Source organism: Callospermophilus lateralis, unplaced genomic scaffold, assembly GCF_048772815.1.
Source record: "Callospermophilus lateralis isolate mCalLat2 unplaced genomic scaffold, mCalLat2.hap1 Scaffold_144, whole genome shotgun sequence".
NCBI lineage: Eukaryota > Metazoa > Chordata > Mammalia > Rodentia > Sciuridae > Callospermophilus > Callospermophilus lateralis.
The window spans coordinates 3048222-3071521 of record NW_027512584.1 but is presented as its reverse complement, the minus strand read 5'-3'; positions in this window follow the sequence as shown (position 1 = coordinate 3071521).

Genomic DNA, 23300 nt, shown 5'->3' with positions numbered 1-23300 from the left:
AATGCCTCAGCAGTTCAAACAAGGGAGCCATTAGTTAAATCCTATGGGTCAGGGAAGCTTCTGGGAGGAAATTGGCCTTTGAGCTGACCCAGGAAAGTTAACTCTATGTACCTATGAAGGAAGAGGAAGAATATTTCTGAGGTGACAGAAACTCAAAAGTAGTTTAAACAACAAAAGAAAAAGGAGAAGGATATCATGTTAGCTACTATAAACAAACCAGAGAGACAAGGCCAGAGCTGGCTTCAGCATGGAGCTGGCTTCAGCATCAATAGCACAAATAGGATCCTTCCTGTAAGAGGTGACATGGCTGAGGTATGGTGTTCTTACTGATCTCAATCCAAGAGTACAGAGAGAACTGCTTCTCTGCTTCCAATTCAGAATTTTTTCTGAAAGGGATGGCCCTGCTTGGGGGTTAGAACCCATTATGGGTTGGGGGAAGGAAAATTCTATGTGACAGAAACATTGAAGTGGGGAGGGCCAGTTCCCTAAGGGTGCTGCTACCAGAAGAAGGTAGAAAGGGATGCAAGGCAGATGCAAAACATGGAGGTCTATTTACAACTGCATCATGAACAAAGGCATGAAGACAGCAAATTGCAGGCCTTGCTCTGAATTTGGTGAGATCCATTATGTTCTAGAAGGCTAGGGTGAGGCATCTTTGGAACAGAAGTTAAGAAGGTACTCATTCTTGGATGCCAACCCTAAACTTGTAGGACATTGAGTAAACACTTCCTTAACTTTTATACCTCAGGCAATTTGCTTACCTTAATCTATTCCTAGTCCTGTTAGAAGGAAGGGAGACTCCATAGATGACGATGAACAGGTTGCTAGTTTGAAGACCAGGTAGAGCAACTTTTGAGGTAAACATTTTGATGGAGTGATGTAAGTAAAAGTCATAGTGTGTGAGTTAAGGAGGAGCATATAGAGAAGAAATGGGGGCAAATAATGTAGGCTACTCATAAAGTCTGATGGTAAAGGGAAGAATAGAAAAGGAATTGTGTCTTGAGAGCAAAGCTTGAGAGGCCTGACTAGATGTTCTTATTTATTTATTTTAAATATATTTTTTTAGTTGTCAATGGACCTTTATTTTTATTTATTTATATGCAGTGCTGAGAATCCATCCAAATGCCTCACACATGTTAGGCAAGCACTCTACCACTGAACTACCACCCCAGCCCCTTCATTTCATTTTCAATATTGCTGTTATATGACTTAAAAAACAGTCATCTACTTCATTGGAGTGATTTGAAGGGTTCTTGGCTTCCTTCCAACCCCAAATAATTTTCTACTAGCCTGATGTGATGTCTGAATTGCACCATTAGTGACTTGGGTTATTGAATTAAAGGATTATCTCCTAGCAGTTAGAAAGTACCATCTCAGGTCCCAATCTGTAGCTAATTCATTAAGCTTTTAGCAGCTATTTTTATGTGGATGTGAATTGGTTTATCTGACTTTTTTGGTGACTCCTGAGAATAGATTTTGATAAAGGGAGAGTGAAGAACACTGAAGGGCTTTTGACAGTTTGGGTTGGGACACTTGTAAGGAGGCAAAGTGGAGGGGGGACTCCCAAAAGGATAGGTAAGGAGGTTCAAAGGGATAACCCACCTGGTAGTTCTACCCAGGGCTAGCTCTCCATGAGCAATCACGGAGGCGTGAAACTGCCTGTGCTGCCCTGGGATCGCCCTCACCAGGCGGTGAAAGGGGAAAGGAAACCAGTTTGTTCTCTCTCGGTTGGGTATGTCTAAACATGCTTGGGAATATAAATCCTAGCAGAGACAGGATCAAGGCAAGATCTAGAGAACTGCGAGCCAGGATGCACCCTGAAATGTCTAAGAGTTTAGAAAGGGAAACAGGAGTCGCAAGGTTTCCGAAAGAAGAGGCGTCCCGGTGGCTTGCCAGGCTTAAATATGCGGTTTGTTCCTCGTAGTGCACTGCTCCTGGTCTCCTCCCAGACAGCTGAGCCTCTGCGGGCTGCGCAAAACCCCATGGAGGTCCCAGTGCCTGCATATCCCGCTCCGTGGGTCTGAAACTTCTCAGCTTTTTTACCCTGGCGGGGAATCTAGCTCTGCGCCGCCTACAGCCAGGGGCTATTACTGCGCTGGGGCTAGCGGTCCCGGCAAGACTCGCGCAGGCCTAGTCCCGACACGCGCACAGACACTTGCGCAGGCCCAGACTCGCACCGGCGGCCCTGCGTGGCTTAACTGAGGCTCTAGCAGAGCCCAGACTTCGGCGAGGCCCAAGGCGGAGCGCGTGTCTCCCGTGGCTCCTGGAGCGCTCACTTGGGTGTGTATTTTGCTCACCTTGTTTTTTATTTAACCCCGTCCCCAGGTTTTGAGAGGTTTCTCTCCCGGAGCTAGTTGAGTGTGGCCGTCACAACAGGAGTAGCTCCAGGTCTTCAGTGTGGGAGCTCCCCGGGTGCTGGACGGAAAAGGTGGGTGCGCTGAGTTGCCTCCCCTCAGAGTCCCCATCCGAGCCCGGAGGAAGGGGCACCTTCCCGGCAACTGTGGGTCCGGGCACCATTTTGCACAGGACCGCCTCCCCGAGGGGACCCACGCGACCACCGCTCCCGCAGCCGCTTTCCATCGGGCCTCCAGGAGGCCTCCTGGCCACTGCCGCCCGTCACTCCCGCCGGGCTCCAGGGGCGGCCGTGCGACAGAGGGCCGCGCCTGGGCGCCCGGGCCAGTGCGCGGACACGACCCCTTCTCCCCTCTCTGCCTCCTTCTCCTGACACCGCCCCTTCTTTGCCAGCAGGCAAATCTATTAGCCATTCAGGCCGACAAAACCCAGAGGCCCCATGCATTGTCCCGCCGAGCGCCCGGCTGCTGTCATTAGCCCTGATCACGCTGAGCCGCCTGACAGCCCCGCGGGCAGCCCGGCAGACCCCCCATTCACCGCTGCGCCCCCCCCCCCCCGCCCCGCCTCACAATGGGAGCGGAAATCATCCGGGCTCCTGCGTCCCCGCTGAATAGAGCGAAAAGCTGCTTCTCTCCTCCTCCCGCCCCATTCACATTCTCTTTGGATACAATATTTTTTTCCTTTTTGTTAAAATTAGGGAGAGAGAACGAGGTCAAGGAAGACTTAGCCTGAGCTCTTTGCCTGTCATTTGTTTAATGTAAACAAAGAGCAAGTCCTCCCCCACCCAAGCCTCTCCTCCCCACCCTCTCAGAATTTTATAAACAAACTGGTGAAGGGGAAGAGGGGGTGGGCAGCGGCGGGTGGAAGCCGAGTGGGTCATTAAGTGGAGGCGACAGGAACTGCGGCATTTGGGGAGCAGGGCCATCGGTTTTCTTTCTCTTTCTTTCTTTTCTTTTTTCTTTTTTTGTGGAACTGAAGGATGATTGGAATAGTTACAAGCGGTAAAAGAACCTGAACGGAGACTCGGGTTAAAATCCTGACATTGGTCAGGTCTCTTGAAATGTAAAAATGCTTCCTTCTACTCTGCCAGCCGGAGTAACTGCTTTTGGGGCAACTGTGATCAAAGAATTTCAGAAGAAAGGAAACTCATCATATGGAGATATCTCTAAATTCAAGTGATTTAAAGATGAGTGTCAAATTTTATAATATGCAATCTGTTTCATTAGGTAAAAAGCTTAGGAGACTCTTTGGATAGCATTTCTTTCTTAGTGTCAGAATAGTAGTACGTGTGTGTGTGTGTGTGTGTGTGTGTGTGTGTATGCAGAAGGAAAAATTAATGCTAGGCATCATGTACATATTAGTTATATGTATTATATATATGTATATATGAATGTATACACATACACACATGTTTATTTATATTATTTTGGTAAGTCATGAATCCTTTCCACATACTGCAATGTCAAATAGAGACAGTAACTTTTAATAAATACCTTAAATTCTCTGAATTGACCTAACTGGTTAGCAGAAAATACTTTTAAAAATTGCATTATAAAAAATACATATTCTTACCCTTTAAAGCGGCAATTCTCAGCTGAGGACAATTTTGCTCCCCTTTCCACTTCTCAGATATTGGACAATATCTGAAGACATTTTTGTTTGTAGCAACTGGCATCTAGTGGGTATGGGCATGTTGTTAAACATATTGCAATCAAACAGAACATCTCCCTATGACAAATATCAATAACATTGCTGTTAAGGAACTTTGCCTCACAGGATCTCAAAATAATTAAGGCATATACAAAACCTGTTGAAATTCTGTTTATTCTGGAGTCAAAGTGTTTTCAAAGGAATCAGTGCATTTTTAATTTCACCTTGGATGTAGGCCATACTAATAAAATCTATTCCTAAGAATATACTATTAATTTTTCTTCTTAGAATTTACCATAAGTGGTATTAGTAACCCATAAATATCTGTGGCCAAAGTGGGGATTTTATTTCTATCATGATGGAATCTATGTGTTTTTTTTCATAATTGGTGAAACAGGCAACAATGGGTTATCAGTCTCTCTCTGTTTTACAAATGAATAAAATAAGAAGATCAAAGAGTTTAAATGATTACCTATATTACACAGCTAATGACAGAGGTAGGTGTAAAATACATTCAAACTTCTGTTAGATACCTTGTTTCCCTCAGTCAGGAAAGGTGGTTTAATTTCAGTTGAGTTGAGGGCAGAAGATATGAATTACACAAATGATTATTGATGCCTGTCATATGTGAGACTCTGCACTATTTCATGCTGCTGTGATCTTCATAATTTGCAGCAGGAATTTCAGAGATATTTAAACTATCCTCAGTCTTATCAGGTGGTGTGATCCTCCTTTCAAAATGTGACTCAGGGACATTCTGTGTTTTCTCTGGGGAGTCTGAGGCTGATGAAGACTCTTCCCTGAGTCAGCACACTGTCCACTAACAGGAAAAATGGAACTGAATGCAGCCTGTGGGGGAGAAGAGATTGGACTTGAGGTGTTTGTTGTAAAGCTGGGTTTAAGTGGAAAAACTCTGAACTCTTTTGTTAGGTCTTTCAAAAGAATAACAGTGATGCTTACAAGCATTTCTATAATTAACAAGCTGTCAACATTTCTATTATGACTACAGAAGTCTATTACAGACCTCAGAATTGTGATAAATGTTTCTTTAGGTCTGAAATGTTAGCCTTCATCTTTTTTTTAGCCTCGGGGCAATTTTTGAAACCAATTTTGTTTCAATCATTTTGGATCAGTTGTGTGGTAATTTTGGAAGTGCAGATGCTCTAGGCCCACCTATTGAAATAAAGATTTTTAAATGGAAACACAGAGAGGAGGCTGCTTAAGCCCCAGTGGGGACCAGCTGCAAAGCTCTGGCAGGGAATTGTATGGGCAGACAGTGGGAATAGATTTAGAAAAACATTAAGGGACAGAGAAATGTGTGCATGTTTCCTTTAACAACATTTTTTTTTCCTTCAGGTTCTTTCAAATTATAAAAATTTAAACCTTCCTATTTTTTTCTGGAATTTTTTTTTGTTATTACCTTCTCTGTTGTGCTAGGTTTTGGAGTGATTAATGTAAGAAAATTCATCATTTCAGATATTAAAATTTGGGGCTGAACTGATTTTTTTGAATTTTATATTTATTTTTTACCCTTCCTTTAGATAAATTTTCTTCTGTTCCACGCATCTCCTTTTTGCTTGTTCATCTTTTCATCCTTATTTGTACTTTTGGGAGTTTCTGATGGTTATCTTATTTCCTAATGATTATATTTCAATATCCTAATAATTTATATTTATGTTCTTTCTGTTTGTTCTGATTCCACAACTCCTTCCTTCTGCTTTCTAGTCTCCATTGCCCAGTACCTCCTCAGTAGACTTTTATTAGTACATTATAGTTATACAAGTAGTTGGGTTCATTTTGACAAAATTATATATGCATGATTTGATTTCTCCATTTCAGTCCCTGGTCCCTTAATCTCTCTTCACTTCTCCCTTCCCCTAGTCTTCTTCCTCTACTGTTTTTTCTCACGCTTTTTTTATTTGTTTATTTATTTATTTATGATTTTTTTATAGATATATAAGGTAGGATTTGCTTTGGTATATTTATACATGCACATGGTATGATTTTATCAAATTCACTCCATATTTTTTCTCTTTTCCATCCTTCCTTTTTTCTTCCCAGTCTCTTTCCTCTTCACTGATCTTTCTTATATCTTTTTGACAGCTGACCCCCCCACCCCCTTATTTTACTCTAGCTTCCACATATTAGAGAAATCTTTTACCCTGGATTTTATGATCTGGGACTTAAGACTTCTCTTAAAATTGTGAGGTAGACAAAGACAAAAAGCTTATTACTGAAAGAATATGAAGGGGAAGGAGTGCAGTTCTCAGAGAAAGAGGGGTATAGTCACTATAATGATATTTTGGGCACTAATGTATGGGACAATAATAGACTGTCTAGTATACACATACACATGTTCCTCTCTTCATTCTTCACTTTGCTTTATTTGTTAAAATTTAGGTTTTTTACACATTTTCTTCATCCAGAATATTCATTTTCCCCTTATTGGAAATATCTTCTTTGTTTTTCTTCTTATAAAATCTCTAATGCTCATTGAAATAAAAATACAAACACTAAGATTATATGGAGTCAAAAGTGAAAGTTTCTTGTAGTGCTGTTATTCCAGAGATAACCAGAACTTATCAGTATGAGGTGCATATCTTTACAGATATATTTCTCTTTGTATAGAAATCTATACTTTTCAGGGGGAGTACTAGGAATTTAACCCAGTGGTGTTTTACCACTAAGTCACATCCCCAGTCCTTTTTATTTTTTAATTTGAGACATGGTTTTAATAACTTGCTTAGGGCCTCACTACATTGCTGAGGCTGACCTTGAACTCTCAATCCTCCTGCCTCAACCTCCCTAGTCGCTGGGGTTACCGGTATGGGTCACCACACTGGGATTAGAAATACACACTTTTTTTCCCCTTTGACAGAAACAGCCATATTATTTGCACTGTTTTAGAATCATTTTTCATGATAAAGTTTCTCAAACATTGTTTTCTGATAATAAATACATGTTACCACTTTGAATGGTTGTATTCCTTCATAAATGCTGTAATGTAGTTAACTAGGTTCTACTGATGTTTAAATTGTTTCCAGATTTTCACATTATAAACAATAAAGCAATGAACATCTTTATGTATCATTCAGGCTTTTCCTTCAAATTCTTGGAAGTGAAATGGATGGGCCAAATGGTATACATATTTTTAAAAATTGGTACATATTTCCAAATTACCATTCAAAAATATTTTTATCAGTTTTTATGTCTACCATACTGCATATGAATTTATTTTCCCCATATCCTGACCATTATTCTTCTCAGAAATATTTGCCAACTTAATAGGTGAAAAATGTATTTTTTCATTTTTTAAAATAGGTCTTTCTCTTATTATTAATTAGGTTATGCATTTTCATCTAAGTACTGGCCATATATTTTCTTTCTTTTCAGAATTTTCCACTTACATTCCTTGATTGGAATTTTTGTTCTTTTAAAATTATTTGTAAGATCTCTTCTGATATTAAGAATACTGTTCCCATCTTTCCATTGCTGTGATAAATTCCTGAGAAAAACAAAATTAAAAGAGGAAAAATTTATTTTGGCTCATAGTTTCAGAGGTTTCAGTCCATGGTCAGCTATCTCCATTGTTTGTGGGCCTGTGGTCAGATGGAACATCATGGCAGAAGGGTATGGTAGAGAAAAACTGCTCACCTCATGGCAGCCAAAGGCCAAGTATAAGTTATAGACCATAAGGGCCCTCCCTCATGGACCCATTCTCTAAAACTAGGCCTCACCTCTGACAGTTTCTACCACCTCCCAGTAGTCTATTCAATTATGGTCCATCAATGGATTAATTCCCTGATGAGGTTAGAGCTCTCATGATACAATCACTCCCCGAAAGTCTTACCTGTGAATACTTACTATGGGGATCAAGCATTCAACATATGAGCTGTTGGGGAACATTCCACAACAGATACATTTTCTTCCTGTATATATTGCAAATATTTCTTTCAAGTTTTTCATTTGCCTTTTAACTTCATGGTGTTGTTTGCCCTATAGGTTTATAGTTTTTACGTAATCAAGTCTGGTTCTGTCTTGGGTATCATATTTAAGTATAGGCCCTCTAGTCAACTATAGAAACAATCTGTATATTCTTACACTATTCTTCTTAGATTAAAAAAAAATTTAGACTTTTTATTCCATCTGGATTTATTTTGATATCTGATATAAATTTGGAATCAAACAGGGTTTTATTTCCCCTTCTAATATCATTTTCTAATGTTACTGCTATTATTTATTGATTGATCTGTTCTTTCCCCAGGAAAATCGTACCTTTATGACATGATAAATTTCTATGTACACATGGAAATTCTTCAGGACCTCCTATTGTCTTTCATCATTATGTCTACTTATTCTTGTAATTTTAGTATGGTAGTTAAGCTACATTTTAATATCAGGTAGATCAAAATTTCTAGAATTTTTTTAAAGAAAATTCTTTGTTTTGTGAATATTTTCTTCCATATGAACTTCAAAATATGTTTGCATTTAGGGTGAACTTTTTGCTACTGTGACCAGAGACCTGACAAGAACAATCTTAGAAGAGGAAGTTTATTTGGTGCTCATGGTTTTACAGGTCTCAGTCCAGAAGTGGCCAACTCCATTGCTCTATGCCTGAGGGAAAGCAGAACATCAAGGCAGAAGAGCAAGACACAGGCAGCCAGCGGAGGATGTGAGGATCTGGAAGCAGAGAGAATTCTCCCTTACCAGGAACAAAGTATATACCTCAAAGACACATCCCAATGACCACGTTCTCTAGCCACACCCTACCTGCCTGTACTTACCACATAGCTCATCCCTATCAGAGGATTGATTCGCTGATTAAGTTAAAACTCTCATAACCTAATTGTTTCATCCCTAAACTTTTTACATTGTCTCACACATGAGCTTTTGAGGAATACCGCATATCTAAACCATAACAATTTGTCAAATTTCTTTTTTACTACCCTGATGAGTCTACTGAGAATTTTCATGGAATTACATTACATAAATGCCACAGTCTGGCTGTAGCAAAATAAACTAGATACAGCAGTCAACCAATAAGAAATAAACTAGATACAGCAGTCAACCAATAAGAAATCTCCACACTTAATGGCTCACTGGCGCCACCTCACAAACCACTCCCCCTGGCAAAATGCCCGGTGCCATCCTGACTTGTTTACAGACTCTAACACATAAATAGATTGATTTGGAATAAATCTTCACCATGTTGAATGTTCCAATTCAGGTACATGGAATGTTTTTCATTTACTCAAATGTTCTTTTATTCCCTTCAGTTAAATTTTATAGTTTTCTCATGTAGGAAAAACAGACATAAGAATTGAAAAAGTTTCTCAATTTGAGGTTATTAGTGTTAAGGCCTTAAATCCTATAAAACTGCAGAGTTTAATGCCATCATTGTATTACAGCATAGTACAATAACTAACACTTAGTATTGCTTTAAATGAATGAGAAGGTTTTTCCCTTGAGTTCCCTTTAGTTGATAGATGAAGATAATTGGAGGGAAGGATGAGCAGAAAATGAGGTTAGAGCTTAAAGAGCTGTTTGGAACAAGGGCTTTGATAACTGGCCTTTCCTATCCCTTCTTAATCTGTGAATGCATCCAAGATATTCCTGAGAAATTGTAACTAATGGAATTGAGTGATTAATCTGGGAAGGTATAGGTCTCCCTAAATGGAGTGTTCATACTTATTCTGGGCCTAGAAATAATGTTAGCTCATTTGACAATGAATTGTATGCCAACTCATTCAATAACTAATAAGAAGCCAAAGGTTTTGATGCTACAATGAGTATGTGGGATTCTGTTCATAGAAAAAAAAAGAAATGCTATTAGAAACTCTAGGGAAAACAAAATTTATATAAGAAGCCATGGATTAATATGAAAAACACCCTAAAATATGGCAGTACTATAAATAATTGGTGGAGACTAAACAAAGAAAAATGTAATTGATTTTGATGCTTGGAAAACTGATGCAAGTAAATTTTCAAGTGGCATATGCAGTGATACAGATTTTCACTACCTCTATGTTTTTTGCATTCCACAGGACCCTGTAGGTGCAGGTAGTAGAAATCCAAGTTAGACTACCTTGAACAAAAAGGGAATCTACTGTGTTATAGAACTGGAAGTAGCTGATTCTTCTATACCTTACATTTTCTTTCATCTGTGTTGCCTTCATTGTAGAACAGGCTTTTTCCATTTAATGTGATACATAATTATTAGCAGCCACAGGCTTACAAGGTTTTGGAGTTTACTAGTTGAGAGACATCTTTCTTCTATATCATTTAAGAAAATATTGACTCTGGGAATGGAGTGCTATAATGGACCACACCAATTTACATGTCTTTCCAAAAGAGCATACCCCTGTGGGAGCAAGATATGGTTTGATTCCTGTGGGGGGAAAAGTAGTTTTGTTGTCTGAGGATGAATTTTAAATGTCATAAGTCTTTATTTCTCTATAACTGATCCAATCTTTTAAATCTTCCACCCTTCTACATTTCAGGAACATAGGGATAGATGGGGAAAAACTTTAAATTTCTCAATCAGAGATATCTTAGATACTGCCAGCATGTAAGTTTCTTTTAGGTAATTTATTATTTTTTAGTTAAATACTAAATCTTTACAATTTCCTCTGCCTCTCTAAAATGGCATCTTTTTTATGCGGGATATGGGGCAAATGTGACTTCATGATTTGGTCGATAGTGCCTTGGGTATATTTGATGTTTTTTGTTCCTTTCTGGTCTCTGCTGTAGAACAAATGACTTTATGGTGTGTGTTTTGTTGGAGTGTTATGCAGGCATTCAGTACAAGCATCTGGACTTCTAGACATTTACCTTCAGGAGGAAAACACTATTTAATTGTCTTTGCTCATATCTTTATAAGTAGTCTCTTTACTAATGTCTTATCATTTTAATTTTTTGGTGTGAATTTTGTTTTCTCTCCTGAGCTACTGGCTGACTTTGAACTAAAGGTCATTGAGATCATTGATTTTTCTCTCAATATCATCCCAATTACATGTATATATTTCATAAGGTTTTCATCACCATTATCATCTGTCTTTGCTGTTAAATGGTGATGTTTTTGAGAGTGAGGACTTTGTTCTTCTTTGTAATCCCAGTGTTTAGTATACTACATAATTACATGCAGTTTTCTATAAAGTGCCATAGACTTCAGTTAAGGGATATGTGTATTAGTTTGGGTCGGCCAATCCTGAGCTATCTGAATGGCCTCTACTCGGCCTTGGAGCCAAGAAGATTTTGGTCTGGCATTGCAAGTCATTTTGTGGCTTATTATGCAAAGCACATGGTGACCTCAGTCTTCAATGGGCTAGAGAGGCTGCTCTGTAGCTCCAGATTTGGGTGTTACCCATTGGCCTTGGACAGCACCCCCCCACACACACCTAATTTGGCAAAAGAACATTCTGTTGAAATCCTATGAAGCCCCCTTGTATAAATAAAGAAAACACAGGCTCCTCTCTCTCTCTCCTTCCAGTGTAGAAGCAGGACCGTTAAGGTCACGGAGCCATCCCACCCTCGTTTTTCAAAATTATTTCTGTGTTGTGTGATTTTTCACCATATTTCTCAGCCAGTACATTTCACGCAAGAGAAACCCACATTTCATATCCCATGTGAGACGCAGGAGAGAAAAGTAAGAATCAAGATATTAATATAGGATTTCTGGGGAGGTTGGGACTTGACCATGAAGAATAAGTAGATCTTAATTGGGTCAAGAAGAAGAAACTTTTCAGTCAAGTGGAACAACCTGAACACAAAGCCACAGAGGCTTCAATAAGCACAATATCTTCATTGATCATTGAGGGATCTGTCTTGATTAAAGTAGAAAGATTTTGTTGAGAAATAAAGTTGGGGTCATAATATAGTCTTAAAATACTGAAGAGGCATTCCAATTTGAAACAGAGGAAAATGTTTTGATTTTTTTTTAATCAGGTAAGTAATATGATGGAATATATATAAGAAAAATCAGTATTATTATTGCATGGAATAGAAAACTGCAGAGTAGATCAAATAGAAGATATCCCCAGTCTGTTACAGTAATCCATACTTAAACAGTGTATCCATTTTGGGGCACCCACTTCTCATTCATTCATTTATTCATAAATTAATTTATGTTGAGTTTCTACTATGAGTTAGGCCCTGTGTTAGGTGCTGAAGGTACAATGGAGTAAAAAACAGGAGTAAAGTTAAAGAATTGTGTAAGATAAAGGATAGGATAAGAGGGAATGAGTTGAATTGGATTTTAGAAGTAAGAAAACATATTTGAGGAGAAATATCCTCAAAAATATGAAGAACAGAATCAAAGGTACATAAACAGTAAAATAGTGGATGGGTTAGATTAACATTTGGTTTTGTCTAAAAGATATATTGTAATGAAAAAGTCTGCTTTTCACATTTGTTTCAAAAAGTTTGCATATCCTCTAGCATTAAGATTATTGTCAGAAAGGCAGAATTGTCAAACAATTACCCATATTTTATCAACATGATAATTTAAGGCAGTGATGAAGATATAAGCCTGATTTAGCCTAGAAAGTCAGCTGCACTGACCCAGACTTAGAAGATCCAATGAAGGGTCAAATAAAAAGCTTTGGGTATAAATCCAATCATGCTATTTGAAAATCATTGCACATTTTAAACCTGTTTTCTCTATTGATTTGACTGCCATGTCTATAAATAAATTGGTCTTAGCAAATTCACATTTTTCACTTCCTCTTCTGTAACTCTTTTTCCTATGAAGACTATTTGTAAAGTGAAGTGGCATCCATTCTCTTGGAAGTGCTCATGAGTTGAATTGGGATTGTAGCTATTAAAAAACTACTGCTGTAAGCTATTTGTTGTGGCTACCAAGGGGTAGGGGAGGCAAGACGGGTTGAGTCTTTTCTCATGGCACTACAATAAGTGGATGATGTAGATATTCATACAATAATTATACAAATAGTGGAGAATTACAACTGTCTTAATGGCTATGAAGGATAAGTGCTTAAACATTACAGAGGCTGTGATTCTTGAGTTGAGAGTTGAAGAATAAGTAGGAGGTTATTAAACAAAGAAAGATAGAGCAGTCTAGGCTGAGGAACTGGCAAATAATATGTCCCTGTGATGGAAAGGATTATGTTGAGAACTGAAAGGTTTTTAATAAGGCTGGATTTCAGAGAAGAAGATGGAGTTAGTATAATATGAAGATACAGAGATAGGTAGGGACAGGACTATAAAGGACCCTATTGGTCATGATAACAATTTTGTTCTTTATCCCTAGAGCAGTAGAAATCACTGATGTATTTTAAGGTGTGTGTATATGTATGGGGGGAGATAGAGTATTAAGTTTTTATTTAAGAATTGCTCTATTAGGCCAATTGTAGTGGCAAATGCCTGTAATCCCAGTGGCTCTGGAGGCAGAAGCCTCAGCAATTTAGTGAGGTGCTAAATAATTCAGTGAGACCCTTTCTTTAAATAAAATACAAAATAGTGCTGGGAATGTGGCTCAGTGGACGAGTATTCCTGAGTTCAATCCCTCCCTCTCCCCCCGCCAAAAAAAAGAATTGCTCTATCAGAATGATCAGGATGGGTAGAGAAAGGACAAGAGGGTCAAAGTAGATATGCAGCAAAATTAGTTTGAAAGCTATTACAAAAATCCAGATACAAGAAAGAATGATGATAACTTAGAAACTAAGATGCTAGCAGTTGAAAATGAGAGCAATGGATGGATTTGAATTATGTTTAAGAGGTGAAATTGGTAAGATCTATGGTTGATTAGGTATGGGGGATGATAGGAGAGGAAGATTATTTCTGGTATGTATAAATGGATACTGATCTCGTACATGAAAAAAGAATTAACATTGAAAGAAGCCTAGCATTATTGGGGGGGGGGGATCAAGTTGAATTTGTGTGTGTGTGTGTCCCTCCAACATTTATGTTGAAATTTAATCCCCAATGCAACAGTATCAAGAGGTTAGGCCTTTAGGAGGTGGCCTAATCACCTCCCAAAGGCCTTATAGGTGGCATTGCCCTTATAGATGGGATTAGTGCCCAGGGAACAAGTTTATCCCTTCCATCCCTTCTGTCCCTTTTACCATGTGAGGACACAACATTCATCTCCTCTGGAAAACACAGAAACAAAGTGCTGTCTTGGAAGAAGAGACCAAACCCTTATAAGATACCAAATGTGCTAATATCTTGATCTTGGTCTTCATGGCTTCTAGATATATAAAAAATAATCTTTTATTATTTAAAAATTGCCTAGTCGATGGTATTTTGTTATAACAGCAGCAATGAACTAAGACAGCTTCTGATGTTGGTGATTAGATACATGGGTCTGGAACTCAGAGGGTAGATAACATAAAAAAGTTGCTGTTTTTTTTTTTTGACTATTTGTCTATATGTAACTCTTTTATTTGGAGAATGCCTATTTGAGTAGTATGGAAGGAAGGAGAGACTGAGCATATATTCTAGACGTTTAAAAAAAAAAAAAATATATATATATATATATATATATATATATATATATATATATATATACATATATATATTTATATTTAAGAAACTTATGAATAGTATGTGGAAAAGTGTTAGAGTCAAACATTCAACTCAACAAAAATAAGAAACATTTTTGATTCCTCTGTTAGGCATAGACTGCTTCTCCTTTTGCTAATGAATGTTTTGTAGCTGTAATACTACTGAGCTGAACAAATAAATCACCTGAGTACATAAAGAAAAATAAACACATGCTAAATGGATAAACATTACTACTACATCTTTATTAGATCATCTCTACCTCTAACACTTCAGCAGCTTAGAGTTTTAGAGTATTTTTACATTAACTGCAAGAAAAATTAAAGGAGAAATTCCTTTTCTGAGGTCACAACTATAAAGTCATGTGGTTATAAAATTCTGTATTTGTGTGCAAAACATGAGAGTTCCTTAAAGATTCTTCATAATTGTATTGTAGAAGAATTTAGTAAGTCATAAGCACTTAATTTGACATTCAACTGTAGTAGCCATATGTTCTTTGATTTCCTTATGAGCACCATTATGGAAACACTCAAATGAATTTGAGAAAAATTGGAAGAAATTAGATTATTGGGTTCTGTTAAATTGTTAATGTATCTTGCTTAATTTTTTGTTCATTAATTTATATCCATCCAATTATATAAAGCAAATTTGGAGGAAACAGCTGAAGTTGTGCAATGTTTTCAGTGATAATTACTTTTTGTTCTTGTCTTTTCTACTTAAAACATGATGTCTATGTTATCCAGTATTATAGTCAGACCTTGTTTTCTAGATTTTCAGAATTGCTAAATGAACTTTTTTTAAAAAAAACAAATTTCCATGTTGATTTAGTCTTTCTTTGTTATAAGGCTTCTTTCACAGAAGTTTGGTAATATTGAAGGCACCGGTATTGAACAGAATGATTTTTTGGGCACTTTGTATTTTTTGACTTTGTTCTCCACATATCATGTTAAAATACATCAATTTTTGCTTTTCCTGAGTTGTTAAATAAAGATATATATATTTTTAGTTGTCGATGAAACTGTATTTAATTTATTCATTTATATGTGGTGCTGAGCATTGAACAACATCATTCTACATGGAGAAAAAATAAAGGCATTCCCTCTAAAAACTGCAACAAGACAGCGATGCCCTCTTTCACCACTTCTATATAACATAGTTTTTGAAACACTGGCCAGAGCAATTAGACAAAAGAAAGCAAAGGGATACACAGGAAAAGAAGAACTCAAATTGGCAATATTTGCTGATGATATGATTCTATACCTGGAAGACCCTAAAAGTTCCACAAGAAAACTTCTAGAACTAGTAAATGAATTCAGCAAAGTAGCAGAGTACAAAATCAACACCCATAAATCAAAGGCATTGAGCCTCAGAAAGGGAAATGAGGAAAACTACCTAAAAAAAAAAAAAACTTGGGAATCAACTTCATGAAAGAGGTGAAAGACCTATATAATGAAAATTACAGAACCCTAAAGAAAGAAATCAAAGAAGACCTTAGAAGATGGAAAGATCTACCTTGCTCTTGAATAGACAGAATTAATATTATCAAAGTGACCATACTTCCAAAAGCACTATACAGATGTAATGCAATTCTGATCAAAATCCCAATGACATTCCTCATAGAAATAGAAAAAGCAATCATGAAATTTATCTGGAAAAATAAGAGACCCAGAATAGCTAAAGCAATCCTTAGTAGGAAGAGTGAAGCAGGTGACATCACTATACCAGAACTTAATCTATACTACAGAGCAATAGTAACAAAAATGTCATGGTATTGGCACCAAAACAGACTAGTAGACCAATGGTACAGAATAGAGGACACAGAGACCAACCCACAAAATTACAATTAGTTTTTTTTTAAAGAGAGAGAGAATTATTTTTTAATATTTATTTTTTAGTTTTCAGCCGACAAAACATCTTTGTTTGTATGTGGTGCTTAGGATTGAATCCGGGCCGCACGCATGCCAGGCGAGTGCACTAGCTCTTGAGTCCATCTGCAGCCCCTACAATTATCTTATATTAGACAAAGGCGCCCCCCAAAAAAAGCATTGGAGAAAAGATAGCCTCTTCAACAAATGGTGCTGGGAAAACTGGAAATCTATATGCAACAAAATGAAATTAAACCCCTATCTCTCACCATGAACAAAACTCAACTCAAAATGGATCAAAAATTTAGGAATACAACCAGAGACGCTGTGTCTAATAGAAGACAAAGTAGACTCTAATCTCTATCATGTGGGATTAGGCCCCAACTTCCTTAATAAGAATTAAAATTAAGAATCAATAAATGGGATGGACTCAATCTAAAAAGTTTCTTCTCAGCAAAAGAAACAATCTGTTGGGCTGGGGATGTGGCTAAAGCAGTAGCACGCTTGCCTGGCATGCGTGCAGCCCGGGTTTGATCCTCAGCACCACATACAAACAAAGATGTTGTGTCCACCAAAAACTAAAATAAATAAATAAATATTAAAATATTCTCTCTCTCTTAAAAAAAAAAGAAACAATCTGTGAACTGAATAGAGAGCTTACACCTTAGGCGCAAATCTTACCCCTCACACATCAAATAGAGCACTAATCACGAGAGTATATAAAGAACTCAGAAAGCTAGATACCAAAAAATAAATAAATAAATAACCCAATCAATAAATGGGCCAAGGGCATGAAGAGACACTTCTCAGAAGATGATGAACAATCAATCAACGAACACATGAAAAAATGTTCATCATCACTAGCAATTAGAGAAATGCAAATCAAAACCACTCTAAGATTTCATCTCACTCCAGTCAGAATGGCAGCTATTATACGTACAAACAAAAATAATTGTTGGTGAGGATGTGGGGAAAAAGGTACATTCATACACTGCTGGTGAGACTGACTGCAAATTGGTGCAGCCAATATGGAAAGCAGTATGGAGATTTCTTGGAAAATTGGGAAAGGAACCACCATTTGATCCAGCTATCCTTCTCCTGGTCTATACCCAAAGGACTTAAAAACAGCATACTTCAGGGACACAGACATCAATATTTATAGCAGCACAATTCACAAGAGCTAAGTTGTGGAACCAACCTAGATGCCCTTCAATAGATGAATGGATTAAAATGTGGCATATATACACAATGGAATATTACTCAGCAATAAAAGAGAATAAAACCATGGCATTTGCAAGTAAACAGATGGAGTTAGAGGAGATAATGCTAAGTGAAGTTAGCCAATCCCAAAAAACCAAATGTTGAATGTTTTCTTTGATATAAGGAGGCTGATTCAGAGTGGGATAGGGAGAGGGAGCATGGGAGGAATAGGCAAACTCTAGTAGGGCAGAGGGGTTGGAGGGGAAGGGAGGGGGCATTCGATAATTAATGATGGTTGAATGTGATGATCATTATTATTCAAAGTACATGTATGGGGCTGGGGTTATGGCTCAGTATAGAGCACTCATCTACCATGCATAAGGTACTGGGTTTGATCCTCAGCACCACATAGATGTAAAATATTGTGTCCACCTAAAACTAAAAAAATATATATTAAAAAAAACAAACAAAAACAAAGTACATGTATGAAGACACGAATTGATGTGAATATACTATGTAAACAACAAGAGATATGAAAAATTGTGCTCTATATATGTAATAATAATTGTAATGTATTCCACTGTTATGTATAAATAAAAAGTATATTTAGTTGTTGATGAACTTTTATTTGATTTATTTACTTATATGTGGTGCTGAGCATTGAACCCAGTGCCTCACACATGCCAGGTAAGTGCTTGTTTTTTAAACAAGTGTACCTACTCAAGGTTTTGAATTGGAAATGCATAACACAAAGAAGTGTGCCCTAGGAAGTATCCTCTTTGCCACTGGTAACAGCTGAAGAAAGATAGTTTGTAGGGTAATTGTAGTATTTAGTGTTCATGGCAGTGTTGTGAGCTACAGACTTTAGGGGCTGGTTGTGATGAAGGTATCTTGACCACCAAATCTGTGATGCATCTTTAGGTAGTACTCCTTCTTGTATAGCCTCTGAGTTTGGCTCTGTAGCCATTCTAGGCAGTTTTGCAACACACCATATCTTTTAACAAATTCTACCTTTGCTTTAGTTGGCCCGAATAAACTAACTTTGAAGTGAAAGTTGTTTGCAGCTGGGCATGGTGGTGCATGCTAGTAATTCCAGCAGCTCAGGAGGCTGAGGCAGGAGGATTGTGAATTCAATGCCAGCCTCAGCAATGGCGAGGCACCAAGAAACTCAGTGAGACCCTGTTTCTAAATAAAATACAACAAAGGGATGGGGATGTGGCTTCGTGGTTAAGTGGCCCTGAGTTCAATTCCCAGTACCAAAAAAAGAGAAAAAAAGAAAGAAAAGAAAAAAAGTTGTTTGCAATAACCAACTTGGATTGGTACTAGAGGCCTGAGTTATAGATACACATTTGTGAGTCATCTATGTAATGGTTGTATTGGAAACTTGTACATGAAATACAAAATGAGAAGAGACCTAGGATTGAACCTGAGAAATTTATAACATTTAATGGCTGAGTAGGAGGAGATGAACCTGAAGGAAGTGATAGAGAAATTTCTGTAGAGAGGATAAAAATCAGGTAAACTTGTGTTTTAAGGAATTATACTGTTGAATGCTGTGGAGAGGTAAGGTTAGATAAGGACTAAAACATGTTCATTGGGTTTAATAACATGAGATCATTGTCATTCTTAACAAGAGCAAATTTTATTGTGTAATGAGGTTGGAAGGCAGATTGAAGTAAATTGAGAAATGTGGTAGGAGTTTGGGTACCTGTTTAGAAATCAGGTTGGCTAGAAGCAGAGTAAGACAGTGATGTAATGAGACCTTCTAGCAATCCTCTTCCCACAGAAATATTAATTTGAACACCAACTTATGCTCAGAAATAACCTTCACAAGAGGTAAGGAAACCAGTCCAGATGGTATCATAATAATGAAAGAATTATCAAATAAGGACAGAAGCAGAGTTGTTCCTGTTACCTTTCCCCCAACTCCAAGCAGGGCAGCATAGAGAAAGATGCGTTCTTTTTGGGGAGGAACAATCCAGCCTAAGAATTGTAATCCTGGCTTACCATAGTGAAACCCAGTACCAACCAGTGGTCCATACTCTTACACCCAGGCCAGTGCCTATGAATGGAGCCTCTGAACCCACTCTAGACTGACCACCATGGGTCTGCCTCCACCTTTCCTTGCCACACCTTGGACAGCACAGAGTAGAGAAAGACTCCATCTGCTGGAAAAGAGGAGAGGTAAGTACAGGATTTTGCCTTGGAATTAAGCATCAAGTCAGTACAATCCTACATCTGGTAGATTCCAGTGTCCCCTGTTTCCAGGGAAGTGCCCCTATTTAGAGCCTCTGGACTTGTTCCAGTGCCAGGTGGATACCCATGGCTCCAGTGAAACTAACTTGTATTCTGGTTAGCATTACCAGATCGGAGGGATGAGAGAAATATGTTGACAAATAGAGATTTTTAGTGTCTAGGAAAGATTGATTCCTTCCTCCCTTCCACCCTCCCTCCCTCCCTCTCCCCTCTTTTCCTCCCTCCTTTTCTTTCTCTCTCTTCCTGCCCTCTTTTCTTTCTACTGGTAGAGATTTCACCAAGTTAAAAACTTATGGTCAAGAGCTACCTGAATGGAAAAAGATGAATACACCTAAGAGGAAAGGAATACTTGATATTTTAACATTCCTGAGGAGGTGAAAGGAGATGATACTCAGGACGCAGAGGAAATGGCTTTATGGAAGAGATGAGATAGCTTCTGTTATGCTTTGAATGTGAGGTGTCACCCAAAAGCTCATGTGTGACAAAGCAAGAAGATTTAGAAGAGAAATGATTGGGTTATGACAGCCTTAACCCAATCAATGAATGGATTCCCCTGATAGAATTAACTGTGGCTGGAGGAGGCGGGTCATTGGGGGCTGCCTTTGGGGTATATATCTGATATCTGGCAAATGGAATCTGTATCTGCTTTCTGATCATCCTATGAGCTGCCTCCCTCCCCCACATTGTTCCACCATGATGTTCAGCCTCACATTGAATTTTGAGGAATGGAGCTTGCAGTCTGTGGGTTGAGACCTCTGACACTGTGAGCCCCCAAATAAACTATTCCTCCTCTACAATGAAAATGTAAGTGGGATCATATGAAATATGACCACATGGAACTTGAAGAATTTTGTTCTGAATGGCTTTTTAATTTTCTATATACCATGTGTTGGCCATTACAGTTGGGCATTACATTAGGGGCTTTATAGAAATAATTTAATTTTCAAACTATCCTATCGTAATAATTCTCATTTTGCTTTTGAGAAAACTGAAGCTTAGGTTAGAAACTTGCTCACAGTTTTGACCTAACAAATGATAGAACCATAGTTACAATCATATCTGTTTGACTACAAAGACTATGTATAGAGTGGATTGGATGCATACAAAGAATATATCAAAGGAAAAAATCAATGTCTTGTGAATAATTATTTATAAGAGATGATGATAATCACATAAGATAACAATTTTCATGTGTTGATTCTTAGGAAGTGTCAGAAAGACAGGAAATATTAGACAGGATGATATAATTTTGGATTTGGGTCAAGTTCAACCTGAATTCATAAAAGTACAGTGGAATGATGGTTGCCAGTGGGAGGGGAAGTAGAAAGTGGGAATGGGGAGATTTTAGTCAAAGGGTATAAAGTTTGAGTTAGGTAGATGAAAAGTTATGGTGTAGCATGCTGACTATAGTTAATTACACTGAATTGCATACTTGATATTTGCTAAGAGAGTAGATCTTAAATGTTCATGCCACACACACAAATGATAACTATATGAAGTGGTGAATATGTTATACAAATTAATTTGATTGTGATAATTATTTCATAATTGCTATGGCTTGGATATGATTTGAGGGTATTCCCCAAGGCTTCATGGGTTGAAATTTACTCCCCATTGTGAGATACTAACAGGGTGGAACAATTCAAGTACAGAGTCCATAGGTGGGGCCTTTGGAAAGTGATTAATTATACCTCAATAATGCTGGAAAAATAAAGGTTTTCTTTCTCACACACAAATAAATATGGTAAATTCTTAAATCATCAGAACCTAACTTAGCTTTGATGGTTCACTATCATTAATACTAGTGATGAACATTACAACACATTATAATAAAATATACATATGGTATGTACTTAAGAAAAGCTTGTTTTCCATTTTAAAATATGAAATGATTTAGTATTGTCGGCTTAAGGCAATTATTGATATTATTTCACATGTTCACCAGGAATAAAAGATTCAAGAGGGATCTAGCGCAGTGGTAGAGAGCGTGCTTAGCATACTTGAGGCCGTGGGTTCAGTCCAGAGAACAACAACAACAGATTGAGGCAAATTGTTTACATTATTGTTTCTTCACTCTTCACTTCGACATGAAAAATTTAAAACATAAATTACCTAGTGGTGACAGTTTTAGGCACAAAATATGCTTTATTTGCAACAACAAATGAGGTAGTCATAAAATGTTTACTAAAACGTGTTTGAATTATGCTTTTCAAAGAAGCAAAATGCCGAATTCAAAACTGAATTCTGATTGATGAGTTTCTTATTGTCATGTTAAAGTTAATTTTATTGCTATTCTGCAATTTTTGTCTAAATCTATTATGTTAGAAGAGGGCTGGATAGTCTTCGAAGTTAACACTAGGTTGCAAGGCAGCGGGAGAGTTCACGACAGACCCCCTGTGTTTTTCTGAGTGCTACCTCACCCTGCACTCACTCCTGTGGTTCTAACTCCCCGGATGGCGCGATCGCCACCCTGTTCTCGCAGGGAGCGGGATCTCGCTCTTCCACGCCATCTGCTTCTTGCTGCGTGCTCCTCGGGGTCTACCCACGCTGACGCCAGGGGGCGAGGGCAGGACGGGGCTCCAGACCTTCCAGTTAGGTTTGGGGTCACGTTCCTGACGACTGGGGCCCTAAGTGGAGTTTGGGGCCCTAAGGAAAGAGGGTTTGGACCTCGGGGTTTCGAGGGGCTGTTTAGGTGGGTGGGAAAAGGAACCGTGTGTGGTGGTTTCTGAGGAAGGCGGGCTGAGTGGCTAGCCTGGCCCTACTCCGGAGAACTACCCGAGACACCGAGCCTCATCCTGTGGCGGGCGCTTGACGTGCGCGGCGTGGTGGTTGGCTTGTGGTGGGCAGAGACCACCAGCGCTGCCTGAGGGGAGGGCGGGCCAGCAAATTCCCGCCGCAAGTCTGGACTGATAGCCGCGAGCCGCCCCTCGGGTCTACGGGGAGCCAGAGCTGCGAACCCCACCTCTGGCGTGTTCTGTACAGCGAGTTGGCTCTCGTGTGAATTTTTTTTTTTAAATATTGGGAGGCAAATTGGTAAATGTAAACCTGCACCACTTTTCTAGGTTTCACCTTGCTGTTGGTGAAGGACTTTCACTGCGCGGGGCAGTACACAAGCCAAGCAGGGACAAATTCAGATATTTATTTTACAGGGCACGCCCTTTTGAGAAGTCTAGGTGTCTGGATCCCCAGAGATTCAAAGACTAACTGCAGTACCAGGAATAAACAATCACGAAGGCGCCCACCCTTGCCCCTAGTCTCAGCCATGCAACGACGTTCAGCAGCTGCCTAAGTGTCTCTTAGGGCTCTACCAGGAAGGTGGCTGTGGACTGAAAACGTCTCTTACCCTCTGTCTTGCTCCATCCACATTTTTTTGTGAGAATGTTATATTTAAAAAGTTGTTACTGAATATACATGTGTATTTTCATTTTATATTCATGTGTATATTCACTTATTTTT